The sequence below is a fragment of the Frieseomelitta varia genome, unplaced genomic scaffold (genome assembly GCF_011392965.1).
Source record: "Frieseomelitta varia isolate USP_RPSP 00005682 unplaced genomic scaffold, Fvar_1.2 scaffold_228, whole genome shotgun sequence".
Lineage (NCBI taxonomy): Eukaryota > Metazoa > Arthropoda > Insecta > Hymenoptera > Apidae > Frieseomelitta > Frieseomelitta varia.
In genome coordinates, this window is record NW_025109955.1 from 270,574 (window position 1) to 279,718 (window position 9,145).

A 9,145-nucleotide genomic window follows, 5' to 3' on the forward strand; every position below is an offset into this window, starting at 1 on the left:
TTATTATATATAATTTATACTTATTGTATTATTCTCATCATACAAATATAGTACTTGTCCTAAGATTTCTGAGCGGGAGTATACATGAACAATTTCTGCGAATTTCAAATTTGCCGACCCGCATGACGCGAGATAAACAGGAGCATACTTCTCTGTCTGACATTTACAAATAAACTGTGGATTTTTACGCCTTCTCGCGAGAGAAATGCAATGCATGAATCTACAAAAATATTCAAAGTGTTTGATATGGAATATTTAGTCGATAATAGACGATGATTTTATGGAATATACAGCCAGTTTTAGTCGGTTTCATTTCTTCAGTCACGTTCGTGAAGATATAAAAAATGCATATAAAAATTCTCAGTCTAGTTACGAGAAATCCCACCTTTATCGATGCAACCGATGTTTCCGACGCACACAAGCGACTCGTTGTCCGAGATGGAAAACGTACGCACGGGCACAGCTGGAAAGATGCATCTGCTGGCGGGATTCTCGGAATTTGTGGAAATATTTACGATCGATGATGAATCGAAAATATGTACATACGTTGAACGTAGGTCGGGAATAAGTAGCAAGGAGCAGTGTGGAAATTACGTACGTAGAAAGGAGGATATATTAAATCGAACTGTAGATTTTCTTTTTTATTGGAAAAAATATTGACATTTGCACAGGAAAATTTGCAAATGCGTGATTTTTTAGAAAAAATCGAAGCTTGGCATCCAACTCACTTCACTGTATAATTTAAAAACCGAAATATGGTGCATTTTGGTTAGGCATCGCAATATGTTGTTGATTATATCGAGAATAGATCAAAAGTGGTTGGATGATTGGCATTTTGAGATTCATTCAGCTGCGAGACGTTCATTGATCGTGACCGACAGTGGAACGCTCGATTCGAGCTAGTGATAAGCGACCTAACCCAAACCTTGTGTTATGTTATGTACGTGTTGTGTGTAGGATCGAACAGTTTTGAAGTATCGCTGCAAGCTGCATATCTGCAAGATAATGTATTATTGATGATCGAGGGGGAAAGAATAAAAAGCGGACAGTGAAAGAAAGAAGAGATTGGAATATCTTTTACGAACATCTGTACTCGAGCAAACTTTTCAAATTTCTGCAAACATTGAATACTAACGTGTAGTAGACAGATTAACATATCTTTGAATTCTAGAATAAATCAATCGAGATCGAATCGACAAATTTAAGGAAATTAATTTTCGAAGCAACGAAGATTTTCGTTTCTACAATATCTATTCATATCCAATCACGTGCTACTAACAACAGAGACCGACCACACTGTGTACGATATTATTCCATCCACGTCGAATGTTTCTCGCCACTTGAACGCTAAAATCGTGGGGATACTCGTTGGCCGCAAACCAGCTCGAAGAAATATTTCCTCTAACGTGAAGCTCAACATCTTACGAAAGCCGTGTCTTTATTATCACAGGCAAAGAATCGTTGGAACATTATAGAGAGAGAGAAAGAAAGAGGAGAAGAGAAAGCAGTTACGTATATTGCGCCGAAAGTTTACGGAGTCTGGTCCCTCGACCAAAATCTCTCTGGCTTTAGAACGCTCAGGATTTTTAAATCTATTCTACTTACGGTGGGAATAAAATAAGTAACTTGATTCATTGATTTAACATCTTGCGCTGGAATGACGTGCCGCGCACGTCGAGAATTTTTTGTCCCAAAAGTGCAATATTTTCTGAGTTTTAAGTATATTTGAGTAAAACAAAATTGGCAAAATATAATAATAATAATATTGTATAATTTTATAATTTAATAATATTGTATTATTGTATAATTTTATAATTTAATAATGTTGTATTATTATATAATTTTATAATTTAATAATATTGTATATTATATAATTTTATAATTTAATAATATTGTATTATTGTATAATTTTATAATTTAATAATATTGTATTATTATACAATTTTATAATTTAATAATATTATATTATTATACAATAATAAATTTATTACTTCTCAATAATTTCTATCTAGTGATATACCGACGAGTTGAAAAAGAAAGCGACGAATTATTGTATACGGTGTTGGTCACTCGTTATGGTCCGCAATCGGTTGCCAGCGCAAGTGGTTAACTTTACGCGCACGGGGGTCAATTTCAATTGGGTCAACATGGATAACGGGGACAACAAACTTGGGGAGCTTTTAAAATATAAATTAGAAATTTGTTACAACTCTTCTCTCCGTTACGACGAAAATGTTTTCAAATACAGGATAAAGTAATGAGTAACCCACCTGTCTGTGAGTTACTCGGGCCTTTCCAATAAATTCAACCTTGAACTTTGCGCGAAACGAATGAAAGAACAATTCGCTGCACAGCAAAATGAGAACTTCTGAATTAGTATCCGACGATTGACGTAGCTCTCGGCTACTCGTCGAGGTCGCCGAATATCATAAATTTCACGTTCTTGCTCGTTCAATCAAGTATAACATCTGAATCGAAGGCGGCGATACCCGATCGCATTAGCATTCCATTCGCCGCATGCATCGACGACGTAACGTCGATCGTCGTGCTTCCTCGGCGTGCCTTTCATTCTTTCTACCTGCCGCCGTTGACGACCGCGGCGAGGACCAACTACGGCGAGAGCAATCGTAAAGGAAGAGGCTCGTTGATTTCACGGTGAAGCGCCAAACGAATCGGGAAAGGGATAGATAAGGAAGGAGAGGTGGAGCGCAGAGATGGATGGATGTGGAAAGAAAAAGAGCAAGGTAGAGGGGCGTTGGAAGAGTGGAGGGAAGTGGCTGAGCGAGAGAAAGAGAGAGAGGGGGATGTATCGTGGAGAGACCCACATTACGGGGAAAACACTCCTGGGTTACCTGGCATACCGTGGGAAACGGATCTCGTCGCCGAAAGCGAGTTTCACCTGAGGAGGACGAAGGATTAGCTCGACGCGCTCATGCCACGATCTTACAAAGAATCCCTTGTTCCGTTTGGCTGCCGCTCTCTCCTTCTCTCTCTCTCTCTCTCTCTCTCTCTTTGTCTCTCTCGGCAGGGATAAGACGAATGAGCTTCCGTCAGATAAAACGCCGCTGCCGGCCAACATTAACGACACCTCGGTCCTCTCAGTCGCTGGAATGTCTAATTATCAAGGAACTTGCTGTCTGTTATATAATCCAGACGTCGAAATCCACCGGTCGCTGGCATTTCCCCTGCTATTGTCCCGTGAATGCATTCTAATTTGCACCGCTGGTTACGAAAGTGTGTTGCGGCGAATACCGTGGATGTTCCGTTTGTTAAGAGATTGCTTGAAGAAGTTGCCGGAAGAGGTTCTCCGGAGTCGACATTTGGTGGTAAGAAGTATTCTCGCGCTTTCAAAAAAGCAAGGTGAATATATGTTTCTCAAGAATGGCGCTTAATAGGCTTCGTGAAAGTTTAAAAATTTGTCTCTCAATGTCACTGGTAGCATTTCTTTTGATGTTTCAATCGTCAAGCGTTTCAAACGTGACGTTGAACGAATAATTTTAATAATATCGTACGCTGAAACTCTGCCATGCGTCAGATACGTTCTGTTCTACACATGATTTTATGCAGAAGAACGAATCGGAGAAGAAATACTCGCTGTTCGAGGATTCGCAATTTCCAATCGCGATTGACAGTTATTTAAAATTCCCTGCAATTTTCACGATCTCCTCTCCGAGCGTTCGTACGTAATCTCGAATAATAATTGCACTCGCAGCAGAGGAGAAACGCGTTCGGAGCGTAATCGCTTCGTTCGAGCAGCGTCGAGTTTGACGTTGAAGTTAACTAAAGGCTCTTTCGTCGAATCGATCAGCCCTTCGTTAACCGTTTACACATTCGCAAAGTGAACGCGAAAGAGACGCGAGAGAGAAGAAAGATCAAAGTGGCATTTTATTTTTGCTTTATTTTGGTCGACGAAGGTCGAACGATATTTTTCTCTCTGAGCGTCGACGATAACCTCGGAGCTGTCGTCACGCTGTCCGATTCTTCTCCGACCGGTATCTCCTGCGGATCCTCTCCGCCGAGGATCTGAGCTCGCGCGAGACTCGCCGAACCGAGGAAGCACATGTTTTCGTTCCGCCACGTTTCGAGCGTGTCCTGCCCTCGAAATACGATCTACAACCTCTGAAATATCCTACACGTACGATCCTACGATCCTCCTCCTGCCGCTGCTTCCGTGTCGTCTTCTTCTCCTTCTTCTTGTTTTTCTTCTTCTTATATGTACTATGTATGTTTGTTTATATACCCCTCATTTCCTTGCGGCTTATGGGGGAGGACTCCTTACATTCGATACAATCTTACATTATTCACTATTTTGCTGGATTCCGTGTAATGGAGTCAACACGATTACAATTTGGAAGAGTTTATTCCCTTACAGTCGTGGTCGTGTATGAAATAGAATGATATACAATTTAGAATGTCTTAGAATATGATGACTGTCTAATGCTCTTAACGATATAGAATGTCTCTATAATGATTTAGAATGTTTTATGAGTGAGAATGTCTCTAAAGCATGTCCTTATATATATTTAGTTATATTATCGTTAAGTGGAAGGGGAAGGAGCATAGATGACCAACTATTGGATCTTGCTCTTATGACTAACTATTCACGGTCCACTTTTATGTGGACTGTTGCTAGCTTATTGTCAGTATTTGCATACATTTAATATTGTCCGGGTTGGTCATCCAACAATTTACTATTTACTTTTTACTATTTACTATTTACTTTCATTTTTACTATTTACTATTTACTTTTTATTATTTACTATTTACTTTCATTATTTACTATTATCCATACAATTTCGATACAACCATCTTAACACCTTATCTATACTTAACTTAACTTAACTTAACTTGTCTAAGCCTTGAATTTCACTAGTTCACTATTCCTTATGCCATATACACTAAAATATAAAATATAAACTATAAAATATAAATTATAATATTGTAACTAAATAAACTGAACAAAGCAAGGTAAAGTAAAGTCTGTTAATTTAAACTTCAAAACTAGAAACGAATTATCTAAATCTAAGCTAATATATCCTGTTCTAAAAATCTTTGGTGCACGTAAACAAAGTAACTAGGCCTAACTTTTAACTTTATCACGTTAATTACACTGTAACGTTTTAAATTTCATAGGTCAGTCAAAGCTCAATCAAACCTTTCTTGTCTCCTTCTCCGTTACTTCCTTGCTTTTCCTTTCTTTTAATATTCTTTTCATTATTTCCAGGCCTACCCCATCCTTTCCCTGTACTCTATGTCACACTTCGTCTTTCTGCATTCTTTTAGGATGTGATCAATATTCTCTTCTGCTTCGTCGCATACTCTACACTGCCTGTCTTACACATCGCACATAATCGATCCTTATCCCATCTTTTTTCTTCCTTTTTTCTATTCAATAGACTATTTTGGCAATCCTACTGTCCTATGGTCTTTGTAAGTTTCGTTATATTTTGATTTTTCTATTCTTTTTTCTGTTCCTTATAATCCACTCTTCTTCTTCTTCTTCTTCTTCTTCTTCTTTTTCTTCCTCCTCGTGTGGCTCATTGTCAGTGTTGCGCGCTGCCACCGTTCACGCTTCTTCTCCCTTTCCATTCCGTGCCCTTTATTCCGTGGCTCGGCCATGGTGAAAGATCGAACACCCTCGACCGCGCTAGGTATTACCATATTACCGTTGGAGCATATCAGCCACGTATTACCATGCACGACTGTATCTAGTAACAGCCGGCGGCGTTTCTGCTCGTTGCGTTGCGACGCGGAACGCACGGCCCACAGGCCGAAAGCTAGACGGCGTAAAAAAGCATCCTACGGCTTCCATCGGCAAACAGCTGAGGCTTCTTCCTACGGTCAGGGCCCCTAACCCCGAGGGATCGCTCCAGTCGAGTCCCACAGGTCTCTCTTTCTCTCTCTCTCTCTCTCTTTCTCTGGACTAGGTATCGGATCAAGTCCAATATGTATTTACCTTATCCAATTTAAGTTCGATACATTTGAGCTTTACTAGGTTCTGAGATTATACTCGTTTTAGACAATTTACGCGAGTAATAAGTGAATACACGAGTGCAATGAAATAAACATATGTATGTATATATATATATATATATATATATATACACACACACACACGTAAACGAATACGTATATAATGTACAGGGTGTCCATAAAGTCTCTTTACAATTTCAAAAATTTATTACAAAGGCAAATGAGAAGACAGATAAATGGAAATTATTGCAAAGTGAGACGTATATATTTAAGTTTTTTCTGCCTTATTTAATATACCTCTATATGTATATATATATATATATATACGGGGTGTCCATAAAGTCTCTTTACAATTTCAAAAATTTATTACAAAAGAAAATGAAAAGACAGATAAGTGGAAATTATTGCAAAATGAGACGTATACATTCAATTTTTTCCTGTCTCATTTAATACACCTCTACATGGGCACCATTAGTTGCACGAAGCACATAAATATATACGAAGCACTTAAATATATATATTTCATTTGTAATAATTTCATTTTGTAATAATTTCTACCTATCTGTCTTTTCATTTGCCTTTGTAATAAATTTTTGAAATTGTAAAGGGACTTTGTGGACACCCTGTATATATACACTCCAGCAATAAATACAAATGTAAGTACGAATGTACATCGAATCCTGCTGGTACTCGTTCCAGGATTCGAAACCAGGTTAAATGTTCAATTCATTTTACGCGAGCTGACTTCAGAATGTATTCTGGATCGAGTATCTACAGCTTTCGAATACATATTCATACGTAGTTCGACGTTTATAGAATTCGAAGTAACATTTGCAAATGATACTCGATTCTTGAAGATCGGCATACTTACGGCACAGAGTAAGAGGACCTCGAGATGAGATTAATAAGGCTAGTCTTGCAGAAAGTTCTGCCTTGAAAGATTCGAATCTATTTACGAAGTACTCGATCCCATCTCTGGACGCGTCTGTTTAGAGACGTTCGTCGAAACCACAGTTGGGCATTATTAATAAAATTTTATTCGAATAACATTTCGAATAAATTCTTCGAATAAAATTTTATTCGCATAATATTTCGAATAAATTCTTCGAATATAATTTTATTCGAAATATTTACTGAAATGATGTAGACAAACAGAATCAGGAGACTTTTTTTCACAATTTCGGTTTGTTTAATAAATTTGCTTTTAGTCCAATTTTTTTTTTTTTCTTTTTGTTCGAACAATTTCTTGGTTAATCTGTTTACTTTAGGCGAGTTCGTATGTCCGTATAACGAATAAAGTCGTGTTCCAATAAGCTTTATTCAAATAAAATCGTAAATAACGCATAACTAATCGTAATTAACGAGTTTCTCCTCGAATAAAATCGTTATTCGCAAATAACGAATAATTTTTCCTCGAATAAAGTCGTTATTCGTAAATAACGAATAATTTTTCCTCGAATAAAATCGTTATTCGCAAATAACGAATAATTTCCCCTCGAATAAAATCGTTATTCGTAAATAACGAATAATTTTTCCTCGAATAAAAACGTTATTCGTAAATAACGAATAGTTCCTTCTCGAATGAAATCGTTATTACGAGTAAATTTGACAGATTTATTCGTTGTTCGAATAAAATATGCCCAACTCTGGTCGGAATGGAGGCGCTGCGCTAGCTAGATCCGTCAAGTAGACACCCCTAGATCGCAGAGTTTCCGCTGCAAATCTTTTTCGGAAACCTCTCTTCAAACCCTTCAAATCCTCGCCAACTCGGAGAAATTTCCCTCTCTCTCTCTCTCTTTCTTTCTCTCTCTCTCTCTCTCTCTTTCTCGAGATAGGTATAATAGATTGCATTGCGATAGATACCTTGTTATCCAAGCGGACGCGCGCGTTCGTGCAGCGCTTTAGATTGGCCGCGTAGATCCGCCGCGATGGGTTCGACTCCGATGCACGCTGCGTATCTTTCCCTCGCCGAGTGGCTAAGCGATCGTTTTAATTGAACCTCGCGATCGCGAGCGTGTCGTTGTTCCTCGGTTCGACATTGACGCGAAGCCAAAGGCACACGCGCCGCGCCGACAATCGCGCCCAACGCGGTTAATTAAATCTTGATGCAAACCGCGCCACGTCGTAATTTCCACGTGACGCCGGTGGCTGCGAGTTTCGTTCGTTTCTTGAATAAATTTCACTTTCTTTCTGTTCGTGCTCGAATAGAATATTCTAGGAATAAGCTAGGTGTCCACTGATGAGTAAAATTGTCGCGCTCGAAAGTATTTCTTGCAAATGGGATACTATTCTGAAAGTTATTTTTGCGAAAGTATCGTTCAACTGTCTGAGAATCGACGTGTCTCGCAAATGGACACAATATTATACTGCTCTCGGAGAGTTGCTCTAAGAATTCGAAACGGTTTCGAAATCCTGAGAGTACTCTCGTGCGAGCAGAATAACGAATGATAAAAAAGTGAAATTATTGAACTAATTTCTTTTAATTCAAATTATTATATAAGTAATAATTATATTATATTATATTATATTAAATAATATTTAACTATATAATATTATATAATTAAATATTTTATAATAAATAAATAATTTTTAATTTAAATTATTATACAATAATTATATTATCATATTATAATTATATAATTATTATATAATATTTAATTATATTAAATATTGCGTAATAACTTAAATTATTGAACTCTTCTTTTTATGTTGATTTTCTTTTTTTTTTTAAATATTATGGGCAACTATGAGATTTAATTATATAATATTTATATTTATGTATAATATTTAAATTATTATATAGTAATTATATTATATAATACTTATATATATATATATATATATATATATATATATATATATAGATTTAAATGTGTGCCCTCATAGTATATTAAATATTATATAACAATTTAAATTATTGAACTCTTTTTTCTATGTTGATTTTCCTTTTTCCTTAAAATATTATGGGCGATTATTAAGGCACACATTTTTTTGCACCTCCATGATAGCGATGTCACCATTCATACTTGTGTTTCGAACTAAACACCACAGTGAGTTCAAGACCAGAGACAATGAACTCTCAAATGGACACGGTTCTGAGAGTTCTCTAGGATAGTAAACTCTCCGAGTAGTATTTCGGTCTCTCTTGGAGAGTGAAAATTCTCAAAGCTGC